The sequence below is a fragment of the Martes martes genome (genome assembly GCF_963455335.1).
Source record: "Martes martes genome assembly, chromosome: 4".
Taxonomy (NCBI): Eukaryota; Metazoa; Chordata; class Mammalia; order Carnivora; family Mustelidae; genus Martes; species Martes martes.
The window spans coordinates 184,361,812-184,376,493 of NC_137891.1; the positions used below are offsets into that span (position 1 = coordinate 184,361,812).

At 45.2% G+C, this 14,682-nt stretch overlaps 1 protein-coding gene across 2 annotated transcripts in view; it reads right to left on the bottom strand.

Moving 5' to 3' along the window:
* Window positions 1–14,682, bottom strand: part of UBE4B (ubiquitination factor E4B) — a 123,528-nt gene that overhangs the window by 67,668 nt on the left and 41,178 nt on the right. The gene's annotated exons all lie outside the window — the stretch shown is intronic.

Sequence of the window (14,682 nt, forward strand, 5' to 3'; positions counted from 1 at the left end):
ACATAATCTCCTCTAATCCTCCTTTACAAGATGAGAAATTCTGTGCATTATCAATTTAAAAATGAGTCTTCAGGGTGCCTGGGTGGCTCAGTCGTTAAGCGTCTGCCTTTGGCTCAGGTCATGATCCCAGGGTCCTGGGATCGAGCCCTACGTCAGGCTCCCTGCTCGGCAGAGCCCTGCTTCTCCCTCTCCCACTCCCTCTGTTTGTGTTCCCTCTCTTGCTGTTTCTCTCTGTCAAATAAATAAATAAAATCTAAAAAAGATAAAATAAAATAAAAACAAGTCTTCAAAAAGGGAGGGTGTATGTAACAAAGAATGGAGAAAGCCATGTCTGCTTAATAGAAGATGAACCACGAACTTTCAAGATGGCCGCTGTCCAAACTTTTATCACAATTAAGAGCTTGTGAAAGGAAAATTATACATTCTGGGTGGGAAGGCCATAATTTTAAAGGAAATAATAAGGAGGGTTTTAAATCTCTAAGATTTCCCTCCCAGTACCACAGTATTTTCCTGAATGCTATTCCCTTTCAGGTATAAACCAAACCAAACGCCTATTTAAGCTGTAACACTAGATCTAGTCCAGTATTTTACACACACACACACACACACACACACACACACACTGGCTTGCTAAATTCTAGTATAAAAAGAAACAGAATTGCCAAATGGAACCTTAAAACCCCAATAAAGCTGTTAAAAAGGTGTGTGTGTGGGGGGTGACTTTAAAGGTCTTGGCCAATCCTCTTCTCCTTTACAGATGAGAATACTGAGATCTATGAAGTCTAAGAACTTCCCTTATTAGCAAGTTAAAAACAGAGGCAAGATTAAAATACATGTCTCTTGACTCCAAAGAAAATGCTGCTATTTCTACCACCCCAAACTGCGGAACACTTCTGTGATCACAGCTATTTTACACCAAAGCTATATGTTTCATGTATTCTACAATTATAAAAGCAAACCTTAAAAAGATATTAGTGTTATAAAAAGAACCATCGTTCTACTACTAATTAAAATTCTAAGGCTAATTTACACAGATCTTGACAACGAACTAAGCTGAAGGGTTAACTAACATTCCCAGAAAACACAAAGTACGCTCGTAGTTTATCTGGCCAATACCAAACGTGAGCCCTCAGAAGTGCTTCTAATGAGCATATCCTACTCCATAAAGCCGACGGATACATTCAGTCAGCAGCTTAACTTCCTAGTGAAAACATTTTGTTCTTGTGAGTTAACACAAATAGAAGAACATTTCAAACCTGCAAAGAAATACAGTGGTACCTAAAATATTAAGAGAAGAAAACCAATGACACAAATTAGAAAAATGATTTAATCTTCTTATTTATGAGATAGTTTCCCTTCTTTCGTATCAAAAGGGTGAATCATGCAAAGAATCAGAAGACCTTGACCGCTCCTTAGAGAACTGGTTGAGTGGAGGGCTAGTGCAAGAAAAAACAGGTTGAGCCTGTAGCATCTTACAGTGCCGAAGAGACAATACTCAAAAAAATGAAAAGATAAGCATGTCAAACAGAGGCGTCAACCCAAAAGAGCTCCCAATGGCCAACACTAGAACAATTTGTGTAAAATAATAATGCAAAAAGAAATACAGCAATTTGAATTAAAACTCAAAATACAAAATAAATATACATGAGTTCTCACTGCTGTAAGTAAGAAGAAGAGACAAATGTCCCTTACAGAAGAATTCCACCTAACACATCTCCATGTAGACATTCCCCATTCCCAAAGGTAAAGCTTAATTCTCACTGCCTGAGTGGGTGGGCTGGATTTAGGAACTCGATTTCGAAGAACTGAGTCTGGAAAGGGAAAAAAAGTCATTAACTTCACGGTGGAGAGACCTCAAAATCACCAGCTTAACCAGGTGGTGAAGGAACCACCACCAGGGGTGCGGTACGGACAGTGTGCACGCAGAGAGGAAGTGATGAGAGGGCCCTTGGCATGTGTGATTTTCTTTCCTCAAAACCCCAAACCCCAGTCTAATCATGAGAAAAACATCAGACAAAGCCAAATTAAGAGAAAATTCTACAAAGCTCTTCAAAGCTGTCAAGATAATGAAAACCACGGAAAGACTAAGGAGACTCATCTTTAGTTAACAGAAGTACCCAAGATTTTTTAAAAAAATATTTTATTTATTTATTTGACAGAGAGAGACACAGCGAGAGAGGGAACGCAGCAGAGGGAGTGGGAGAGGGAGGAGAAGCAGGCTTCCTGCTGAGCAGGGAGCCCGATTCGGGGCTTGATCCTAGAACCCTGGGATCATGACTTGAGTTGAAGGCAGCCACTTAATGACTGAGCCACCCAGGCGCCCCAAACCCCAAAGATTTTTATGGTTTCAGGTCTCACAATTAGGTCTAGTTCTTCATATATTTTAAATATTAACTGCTTATGAGATACATGATTTACAAATATTTTCTCTCATTCTCTAGGTTGCCTTTTCATTTTGTTAATGATTTCCTTTGCTCTGCAGAAGCTTTTTACTTTGATGTGGTCCCACGTGTTCATTTTTGCCTTTGTTGCCTTGCTTTTGGAGTCAAATCCAAAAAACCATTGCCAGGACTGACATCGACGAACTTGCTGCCTATGTTCTCTGCTAGGAGTTTCATGGTTTCTTGTCTTACATTCAAGTCTTTATCCATTTTGCATTTTCATGTATGGTGTAAGATAGTCAAGTCTCATTCTTTCACATGTGGGTGTCCGGTTTTCCCAGCATGGTTTACTGAAGAGACTGTCCTTTCCCCATTGTACATTCTTGGCTCCTTTACTGTAAATTAACTGACCATATACAGACAGGTCTATTTCTGGGCTCTCTGTTCTGTACCACTGATCTATGTGAATGTCCTTATGCCAGGCCATATGATTTTGATAACTATAGCTTTATAAGAGTTTGAAACTGGGTAGTGTGATGCCTCCAGCTTTGTTATTCCTTCTCAGGATTGTTCTGGCCTTCTGTGGTTCCCTACAAATTTTAGGATTCTTTGTCCTGTGAAAAATATGACATTGAAATTTTCATAGGGACTGAGTTGAATCTAGACTGCTTTAGCTTAGTATGGACATTTTATCAGTATTAATTCTTCTAATCCATGACCACAGATCGTCCCATTTATTTATGTCTTCTTTAAATTCTGTCATCAATATCTTGTAGTTTTCCGTGTGCATATCTCCCACCTCCTTAGTTAAATTTATTCCTCGGTATTTTCTTTTCTTTTTTTTTTTTAAAGATTTTATTTATTTATTTGACAGAGATCACAAGTAGGCAGAGAGGCAGGCAGAGAGAGAGGAGGAAGCAGGCTCCCCGCTGAGCAGAGAGCCCGATTCGGGGCTCGATCCCAGGACCCTGGGATCATGACCTGAGCCGAAGGCAGAGGCTTTAACCCACTGAGCCACCCAGGCGCCCCTATTTTCTTCTTTTTGATACAACTGTAAATGGGATTATTTTATTCCTTTTTCCCATAGTTTGTTATAACTGTATAGAAACATGAAATTTTTGTTGGAGCGCCTGGGTGACTCACTCAGTTAAGCATCTGCCTTCAGCTCTGCTCATGATCCCGGGGTCCTGGCACTGAGCCCCATGTTGGGCTCCCTGCTTAGCAGGGGTACTTCTCCCTCTCCTTTTGCCCCTCCCCCCTGCTTGTGCGCTCTTTCTCAAAAACAAATAAACAAAATCTCAAAAAAAAAAAAAGAATTGTTTTTGAAGATTTTATTTATTTGATAGAGAAAGAGATCACAAGTAGGCAGAGAGGCAGGCAGAGAGGCGGGGGAAGCAGGCTCCCTGCTGAGCAGAGACCCGATGCGGGGCTCGATCCCAGGACCCTGAGATCACGGCCTGAGCCAAAAGCAGAGGCTTAACCCACTAAGCCACCTAGGCACCTCCAAATCAAGAAATTTTTACATATTAATTTTATATCCTACAACCTTCCTGAATTCATTTGTCAGTTTTAACAGTATTTTAGTGGAGTCATTAGGGTTTTATACATACAGTATCAAGTCATCTTCAAATCTGAAAATAGTGACAGTTCTACTTCTTTCTTTCCAATTTGGATTTTTTTTTTTTTTGGTGCCTAATTACTTTTGTAGGACAGACTTCCAAAACTATACTGAATAAAAGCAGCAACAGTGGGGACCTTCTTTTGTTCATAATCTTGGAGGAGAAGCTTTTGGCTCTTCACCACCGGGTGGAACATTGGCTGTGGACTTACTGAACACGGCCTTCATTATACTGAGGTCCATTTTCTCTATACCCACTTCCGTTGAGAGTTTTTCCCATCCATGGCCATTGAGCACTTATTCTAAAAGCTCATGATTTTTATGCCTCATTTTGCGAATGTGGTCCATCACCCTGACTGGTGTGCCGACAATGAACCCTCCCTGGCTCTCTGAAATAAAGCCCACGTGATGACAATGTACGTATGTTCCTTTAACGTACCGTTGATTTTGGTCAGCTAATATTTTGTCGAGGATTTTTGCACCTACATTCATTGGGGATACTGGTCTACAATTTTCTTTTATGAAAGATTTTATTTATTTGAGAGGGAGAGAGAGTGAGAGAGTGCATGAGAGGAGAGAAGGTTAGAGGGAGAAACAGATTCCCTGCGGAGCTGGGAGCCCGATGTGGGACTCGATCCGCGGACCCCAGGATCATGACCTGAGCCGAAGGCAGCAGTGGCTTAACCAACTGAGCCACCCAGGTGCGTGGTCTACAGTTTTCTTTTCCTGTGGTGTCCTTTTCTGATTTTGGCACTAGGGTAATGGCTGGCTTCATAAAATTAAGTTTGGAAATGTTCCCTCCTCCTTTTTTTTTTTTAATTAAAGATTTTATTTATTTCTTTATTTGTCAGAGAGAGAGCAAGCACACAAGCAGGCAGAGTGGTAGGCAGAGGCAGAGAGAGAAGCAGGCTCCCCACCAAGCAAAAGCCCAATGCACCCTGGGATCACGACCTGAGCCAAAGGCAGTGGCTTAACTGACTGAGCCACCCAGGCGTCCCTCTTTTTTGTGTGTGTATGTGGGGGGGAAGACTTTGCGATGGATCAGTATTAATTCTTTGAATTCACCAGTGAAGCTGTCTGGTTCTGGACTTTTGTTTGTTGGAGATTTTTGATTAATGATTCAATCTCTTTACTAGTAATCGGTCTATTCAGATTTTCTATTTTTTTCATGGTTCAGTCTTAGAAGGGTGTATGTCAAAACATAAATTTTTCTTAAACGCACTCCCTCAGACTCCAACTGGGGGACCGGAGACAGATGGTGAGAAAAAGTGCCAGCATATTCCCAAATCAAAAACAGAGAATGACTTCCTGGACGCATACCTACTATGAGCTCAAGAGAGAGAGAGCAGGGAAATAGAAGACAGCTCCATCTAGTCAGGAAAACAAGATAAACGCACACGAAACTACGAATGGCTTGTGCAGCGCGATTCCTAAGGGTTCTCCGTGTCTCCAGTGTGATGGTGATGAGACAGGAGCAGAAACGCTCTGAAAACAGAACACGGAGTTAAATGAAGGGGGGCTTGTTCACAGAGGACCCTGAAAGCTCCCGGACTACACTGTAGTTGCAAACATGGAGACAAGACTTCGGAGCAGGCGACGTGTCTGATCTCTCCAACTAGGCCACAGATTGTCCAAGAGACAGGAAGCACATTTTCTGGAACCCACTCTCACACGATTGACCTCTGTGCCCTCCCTAGACTAGCAAGCCTGACTTAAGCAGGGAAAGCAGGAGTGCCATAATGTTCGTGTCCCACCGTGTGGGCGGAGTGCTAGTGGGTAGTTCGGAGTCAGATGCAACAGAAGTTCAAGGACCAGGTTAGCCTAAATGGGGACAGAGAAGGAGAGGAGAGGGACGGATCCCAGGCTGTAACAGGAAGTTGTTTCCCAGCTCCATATCTCTCACTGACAAGCTGTCAGCACTTTTTCCAGACTCACAAAGTAAGGATCACGACCCTAGGAATAATGCTACATAATGCAGCCCATTATAATAACAAAGCCAGCCCAACTGTAGAGAACATTCTGCTCCCCTTGGTGGCCAAAATACATCTAATATATCCCCCCTTGGGTGACCAAAAAGCCGCTCCAGTGAGATGAGCTATCCATGCCAGTAAAGGATACACCTGTTACAAAGAAAGTGAAAAGGATTTCAACCACCACCAGGAGCCTCCTGAGCTGGGCAGTCTGCAGGGGTCTCACTGCAGCCCACTGGCCTTGAACTTCTGCTTGAGCCTCTGCCTCCAGTTTGCTTCTGACTCACCCTGACAAGCCCTCTTCCCTGCCCTCTCCCAAGTTGTAGACCAAGCAGAAACAATAGGGGGAGAAGGAGGAGGAAAAAAGATGATTTAAATACCAGATTGGCAATCAAGGATAGGATGACAGGTTCTATCATTGCTAACAGCATTCTTAGCCAAAGACAATTAACTATAAAAGTGTGATTTTGTTGGAATCTCTACCAATGTACTGTTATTTAATAATATGTTCTATATCAGAACTGGAGGAGTAAGTTGAGGGGAACTGAAGATGACTGTGCCATCCCAAGCCTTACATCAATCACCACCAAGCCCATTTCTGCCCCAGGACCTTTGCATTTGTTGTTCCTTCTGTCAGGAAAGGACACCCAATAGATAACCACTTGGTCTGCTCCCCAGCTTCATTCAGGCTTCTTTCGAAATGTCATCTTCTTAATGAGGCCTACCGTCGACTCTCTAACTGAAAAGAGCAACGCCTTCCTCCCTCGGCAACATAATTCTCTAGTTTCTCCACAATAATTCTCACCACCTGACAGATTCTATAGTTCTTAAAAATCGTCTGTCTTCTCTCACTAGACTATAAGTGATGTGACCTAGCACAGAACCGAACAGACACATGAGAGGACTTAAACAAACAGGTAGTAAACGAAGGCTGCATGAATTTACAGCATTCAGTAGATCACTGATAACAACTGATATAAAACGAAATGTAAAACAGATCAAAAAGCACGTCGAACCAATCTGGGGGGCTTAGAATAACAACTGGAATGGGATATGGAAGGAAGTTCCCTACTTTCAGAAGTAATAATCCTGTGTTGGTGGTAGTGTTTTTAAGGCAGAACTTTCAATCAGATAAATCCTTGGGGGAAAATTCTCCCAAAGAGTTGACCACCACAGGCGGGAGTTTGGGGCAGAAAGAGACGACCTGCAGGCGGGCGGTGTCAGGGGTGGTGCGCCAGCCTCCATGAAGACGTCCCCTCCTGTCAGACGAGGGCCCTCTGACACACCCCCATCTTGGCTGGCAGTCCTGGCTCCTAACCCAGTGCCTAGCACACAGAAGGCATTAAACAAGTGTCCAAATGCATAAATGGAAGCAGGACAAAGACCATTTTCAAACACAAGAATTTAGGATAAATTATTATTTATTAAGTATATTAAAGACTAACAGGCAGACGGAAGAAATGGCTTCTGTGTTTCTAATCCAAACCCTGGAACTAGCCCAGAGGCCAAACATATCATTTGGCTTCTGTCTCATTCCAAACAGGCCCCGCAGTTCACCTCTGCTCCCAGAGCAGAGGCTCGTCACAGCAGATGGAAACAGAATTCAGGGGGTCAAAATTATAGTAGCTGTTTGATTAGCTGCTAGATCTTTTATTTAAAGCATTTAACACAGAAGCACATAAATTACTATGTCACAATCTTTAAAAATATTGTGATCACTATATTTCTATATAACTAGTTTCCTCTGTAATCTTGTGTTTTATTATCTGCATTTAAAAATATACTTTGAGATGCCGACCCAAGCCTTCATCGGTTTGCCAGAAGAGCTCATGAAAAGACCAGGGAGGGAGACAAACCGTAAGAGACTTTTAATCTCAGAGAACAAACTAAGGTTTGTTGGAGGGGAGGGAGGTGGGAGGGATGGGATGGGACGGCTGGTGATGGACACTGCGGAGGATGTGTGCTATGGTGAGTGCTATAAATTGTGTAAGACTAATGATTCACAGACCTGTACCCCTGAAACAAACAATTATATATTAATTAAAAAAAAAAAAAAGACAACAGTCTTAAGAACTCCAGCTCGAGGGCGCCTGAGTGGCTCAGACAGTTAAGCATCTGCCTTCAGCTCAGGTCACGATCCCAGGGTCCTGGGATCGAGCCCTGCATCGGGCTCCCTGCTCAGCGGGAAGCCTACTTCTCCCTCTGTCTGCCACTCCCCCTGCTTGTGTGCTCCTGCTCTCTCTCTGTCAAATAAATAAATAAAAATCTTTTTAAAAAAAAGGCGGGGGGGGGGGGGACTCCAGCTGCAGAGGGTAAAAAAGGCATCCAAGGAACTCGCTCCACTAGACCTAAGAACTCTGTTAAGATAAAACCAGCTGATAAAGGATTCACTGAGGAACTCTTGTGCAAGAGTGGCCACATCTTAGGAGAGGTCAGGACATCTAGGAAGGCTATACGCAAGATATCAGAGGGGTGGACATCAAAGGGAACAGAAGGAAGAGAAGTATAATTTCAAAAGAAGACTGTAAAATAAAAATCGTCCAAGGGGGTTAAGAATTTCCGAAGGCTGGGCAATCATGAACCAATCTAAGGTTGGGGGGTGCGGGGCGGGGGAAGGAACTAAAAACCAATTTGTCCTCCCGGGAATTGAATAAGCAGAGATTCTTAAAAGAAAATGAAAGAACACCTTCTCCGGTACTGGATGGTAAGCTCTTCCAAGAAAGAAACTGAGCCGCACTCGCTTGTCTTTGCATTCCCATGACCTAGCACTGGGCCCAGCCTGCCACAGGCCCTAAATAAACACAGGCTGAACTGACACGTAAAAGCAACGTAATCAATGACGACTGTAAAAAAAGAGGCAATCAGCTGGAGGAAATTACTCATACTTACAACGTTTTCAGGCAGGCAAAAGCAATGTCATATTAACAGTGCACAAAAAAAAAAAAATTTAAGAAATATCTGAGGATAACAAATGCAAAATTCAGAACAGCGATGGCCTGCTGGTATGGAAAAGAGGTGTAGAGAGCCAGAGATCCTATCGGGGGTTCACAGGTGGTACTATGGTGGTACTATATCTCTTGGATGTTATTGATCATGTATGATAATGTTCTATAAAAACTTCTTGGTAAAATTTTAGTGAAAAATAGGCTTAGGGATTTTTAAAATTTTGCTCGGCGTGCCAGGAAAAGCAAAGAGACAGCTAGAGCTGGTTATGGTGAAAGAGTAATGTTATAGTAAATGTTCTCTAGAACTCGAGGGGCGCCACGCTGGTTCCGTCAATGGAGCATGCCGCTCTTGATCTCGGGGTTGTCAGTTCGAGCCTCACACTGGGTACAGAGATCAGTTAAATGTAAAATCAATCAATCAATCAATAGAACTGGAGTTTTATTTTGCATCTGACATTCCCAACACAAAATACATTTTCACCCATTCAGTCGTTTAACTAGCGGCATTGATGGAGTACCTACGACCTACCAGCATGGTTCTGGGGCGTGGTTCTAGGGATGGTTCTGGGCATAAGGGAAGGAACAGCACTGACGAGGTCCCTGTTCTGACCTTATTTTTTAAAGGGAGGAGGGGATGGTGGCTGGGGGGAAAAAAAAGAAGTCCATACATGATATTTCCACTGGGAAGCAGGGTCTTTGCAGACGTCATGAAGTTAAGATGGGGTCATGCTGGTTTAGAGTGGTGCCTAGTCCAATAACGGGTGTCTTAGCAAGAAGAGGGAAACTTGAGCACAGACACACACAGAGGGAAGGCCATAAAAAGACAGAGGACATTGGAGTGGTGTGGCCACAAGCCAAAAAACACCAAGGACAGCCAGCAACCAACAGAACGAGGCCAGGAGTTTTCACTGTAGCTTTCTGAAGCAGCACAGGCCTGCCCACACCTTGACTTTGGACTTCGACCCTCCGGAACTGTGAGAGAATACAATTCTTGTTCCAAGCCACCAGGTCTGCGATACTTTGCAATGGCGGCCCTAGGAAAGGGGCTGTTGCAAGAAGCTGGGACTGCCGATGGGAGAAGCAACTAGAAGAACACGCTGCTGCTCCCTAACCCTTCCTCTAGTTACCTGTAGCAGCAAGCAGCTTAACTAAGAAGGGGGCAAGTGACTGCCACATCACTCCCGGGTCAGGAACTCCCCACCATGGTGCCAGTCTACCCAGGATTCGCGTCTGCAGAAAGCACTTCTTGATTCTGGAACAGAAGTCTCTCCTTCGTATTCAGCGGACAATAAATCTGCCCACTGGCCCTCTGTCTACCAGCAAGGACCACAGAAAACAAGCGCTAGCCTTCATCTTCTTCACAGCAACTCCTTGCATTTTTTTTTTTTTTTTTAAGATTTCATTTGTTTATTTGACAGAGAGAGACAGCAAGAGAGGGAACACAGGCAGGGGGAGTGGGAGAGGGAGAAGCAGGCTTCCTGCAGAGCAGGGAGCCCGATACGGGGCTCAATCCCAGGACCCCAGGATCATGACCTGAGCTGAAAACAGATGCTCAGTGACCAAGCCACCCAGGTGCCCCTTAAAAGATTTTATTTATTCATTTGACAGAGAGAGAGAGATCACAAGTAGGCAGGCAAGGGGGGGAGCGGGGGGCGGGGGAGGAAGCAGGCTCCCTGCTGAGCAGAGAGCCCCAATGCAGGGCTTGATCCCAGGACCCTGAGATTATGACCTGAGCCGAAGGCAGAGGCTTAACCCACTGAGCCATCCAGGCGCCCCATTCTGCATTTTTTTTAACGGAAAGCTATCAAGTCTTCTTGAGATTTTCTTTCACGTTATGTATGCTTCTGTTGTTTTGGCATTTTCTCTTGTGAGTCACTTATTAATTCACTAGATGCACAGATTTAACATGCCCGGCACTGTTAAAGGCACGGGGATACAGCAGTCGGTAAAATGGATCCAAGACCCTGCCCTGTGGCTCACACATCAGAAGGGCAAGTGGAGAAAACGGGATCTACAAGTCGTGTAGGTCCTGCATCAGCTGGGGACAGAGCTCAAAGTAGTAGCATCCATGTCAGACAGAGGCGGCACCTTCACAGACTGTGGCCAAAGAAGGTGCCCCTTGCAAAAACATCTGAAGAGTTGAACGAAAAAGCCATGTGGATTTTTAGGGTCCGGGCCTTCCAGGCAGAGATAGCAAAAAGGAAGGCTCCAATAGGGCTCATGGCTGGAATGTTCCAGAAAGAGCAAGGAAGCCAGTATGGCTGGAGCCAAGGCAACGAGGAGGAGGCTCGTAATGGGAAAGGAGGTCAGAGACAAAACATGGCCATGTCACACAGAGCCCCGGGTCAGGGTGAGGACGGTGACTTTCATTCTTGATGAGGCGGGCAGCCAATCGAGGGAGCCAACAAAAGACAGATGTGGCCTACCCTATGAGGTGCTTGTTTTTGGTTTCATTTCAACTGTTTCTTTAATAAATTTGTGAAAATTTGTTTATCCAACCTGCCAGGCACACAGCTAAGAATATCTACCTAACTGTGATTATGAATAATGGTGATTATGAGAGAAACATGAGGACTTCACAGCACAGAGGTGTGCTGCCCGGAACTAACCATCCAGAGCTGTCCAAGTCTTCCAGCAGTTTGTGATGGCAGCGTCATGAGCTCGCCGTGACAAACAACCCTGCTGGAACACAAAGTTGTACTTGCGCTTCAGGGGGACCCAGTCTGGTGCTACCCTAAGAGACTGAAGTGAAGCGAGGGTAGACACGGAGACAGCAGTCAGGAGGCCATTTCAATAATCCAGGTGAGCTATGTTGGTGCCCTGGGCCCCACATTTGGCCCTCTATCTGTTTTTGCAAATAAAGTTTTATTGAAACACAGCCATGCTTGTTATATATTGTCTACGGCTGCTTTTGTGCTACGGGGGCTGAAATGAATAGTTGTTGACAGAGACTATACGGCCTGCAAAACCAGAAATATTTACTACCCGGCCCTTTACAGAACATTTACTGACCCCTGATCTAGAAGATGAGATCAAAAGAAGAGGTACTGTTGTAGGCTTAAGCAACTAGAAAGAAATGAGGTGCTATTTATTGAGATGGGATTCTAGGAGATCAGATGAGAGGAAATACCAGACGCTCAATTTCGGACGTGGTAACTGTGAGATGCTTCTCAGACGATGTAGGAGTCTGAGGCTCAGGGAACAGTTCTGGGCTGGAGAAATCAACCTTGGAACCAGCAGCGTAGACAGTAATGAAAGCTGGGAAACCAGATAAAATCAGTAAGAGAATTAACACAGATGGAGGGGGCAACAGCGTGAAACACTGAGCCCCAGACCCCTGACACTTACACGTCAGAGAAATGAAACAGAACCGTAACGAGCAGCAAGAAGAAACAGAGACAGGATGAAAGCCATAAGAATGCAGAGCTCTGGAAGGCAAGAGAAGAAAGTGTTTCGAGAAGAGGGCCAAAGCCCCATCAATTGAGGCTGAGACGATGACTCAGAGCAGACCGCAGGAGGCCTCACTCGGCTGGATTCGAATCAGCAGTGGGTGCAAGGACAGACAAGGACAGACGAAGGAGACAAAGGCTAGACAAGTCGCTCCGGAAGTTCTGTTGTGATGCAGAGCCAGTGGGGTGGAAACTGGCAGGGGAAATGAGATCGGAAGAGCTCCTTTTTATGTATTCCCATGATGGGAGAAGGAACAGCATGTGTAATGACTGTTAAAAAAAAAATAAAAGTTTTCCACTTGAGGTAGAAAACCTGACGAAGCAGGAAAGAGATGGGAAGTGCTGGGGCAATGGCTCTGAGTAGGACAGAGGAGGTGGGATCTGGGGACAGAGTTCAGTAAGGGGGGGGACAGTTCAAGCTTAACAAGAACTGGCCACACATACAGGCAGGTAGGAGATGCGACGATGGGGATCTTACAGACATTCTTGTTCGCCTGTGTCTGTTTTCTCCATGAAACAGGAAGGCAGGCCCTGAGCCCAGAGCTGCACGGAGAATGAGGTGCTGCCCACCAGAGGAGGAGGTTGGAAACAGACCTGGGAGGGGGAGAGTAAACCGGAAATACGCTCTAACTCCCTGTGAGAGTGCGTGACCACAAATCTGAAATGAGACAAACAGCATGGTTCTGGATTTTTCTCTAGTCTTGTTCCACGGCATGAGACAGCAAGAAGCCAGGAAATGAGATCTGAAACCAGGAGCACAGACCGGGGCACCTGGCTGGCTCAGTCAGTAGAGCATGGAATTCTTGATCTCAGGGTTGTGAGTTCAAGTCCCACATTGGGTGAAGAGTTTGATTAAAAATAATATCTTTACAGGACTTGGGTGGCTCAGTCAGTTAAGCACCCGACTCTTGATTTCAGCTCAGGTCATGGTCTCAAGGTCGTGAGGTGGAGCCCTGCGTTGGGCTCTGCACTCAACGAGGAATCTACCTGGGATTCTCTCTCTCTCTCCCTCTGCCCCTCCCTCTGCCTATGTATGCACCTGCAGTCTCTCTCTAAAATAAATAAATAAATCTTATAAATAAATAAATGGATGAATTAATGAATAAAATCTTTATAGAGCAAACCAACCAACTAGGAGCATGGTTTAACCAAGGAAGTAAGACAAAACGAGAGGGAGGCAACAGAGAGGAGTGACAATGAGTGACCGTGGAATTTAAATGGGGCAAGGAGGGAAGTGGGGACCCCAGGGGAGGAAGAAGTGAAGAAAGTGGCATAGAGGGGGTGAGCCTAAAAGCTGAAGGTGGTGCTCAGGAAGTCACTGAGATGGAAAGGTCTAGAGCATGACCATGGCCGTAAGTAGCTGATGGTCCAATGGAAGACAAGGTCACTAAAGGAAAGTAGTGCAAAAAAGTGAGAGGGCAGAGTCTCGGAAGGTCATCCACATGGCTACTGAAGTCACCATGAATCAGGACACTGGGGGAGACAGTGGACCGGACAAGGCAGGAAGAGCAGGGTCAGGGGACAGCTGCGACAAGGACAGGAGTGGGGAATACAGGCTGATGACACAAGGTTCAAATCAATGTGTTCTTAGGGAGGAGGAAGACTGGTCTAGAAGAAAAGAGAAAGCAACAGAGGAAGGGTATAAATTCAATCAGAGCCCCAAGGGGAAAGGCTGTCCACAGAGAAGGAACCTGCCAGGGACTGACCGTGAGCATTTCAGAACTGGGGTGGGGGTAGGGATAGAGAGGTATATATAGCAAGCCATACAGAGAGGAGAGACCGAGAAGTAAGGGATGAGGACCTGGGAGTCTCGGTGGCTGACAAGCAGGACAGGGCACAGGCCGTGATGATTCCTGGTGGTCCCAAAGGGGCACAGTGCTGTGAGCAGATGCAGTGAGCAAGACACACACGAGCTCAGGTCTCCGGTCCGCCCACCACTGATGCAGTGCGATCTAGGCCCCTCCCCGTCCCACTGGCTCTGCCCCAGCAATCTTCAGCATTCTAGGTGGGACCTGGCCATGGTGAGACAAACGACACTGTTGGAAGCACTGTTTCTAAGGAAAAGGTAAAAACCCAACCGGAATCCCGAGCCCATCCCCTACCAGAAGACCATCACAGCTTCTCAGAGGTGCACAGAGAAGACCTTTCAGGCAAAGGCACTTTTTAATTACTAACTGATGATGTGGCCTAAGCACATCTCTCACTTTTACAATCAACAGAAGGATGTATAAGCATTTATATTTACATGGTGGAACGGTCTACAGTGATGCCTAACAAGAGCTATGGCCACAGAAACTCGGCAAATGCTTTTAATTGACG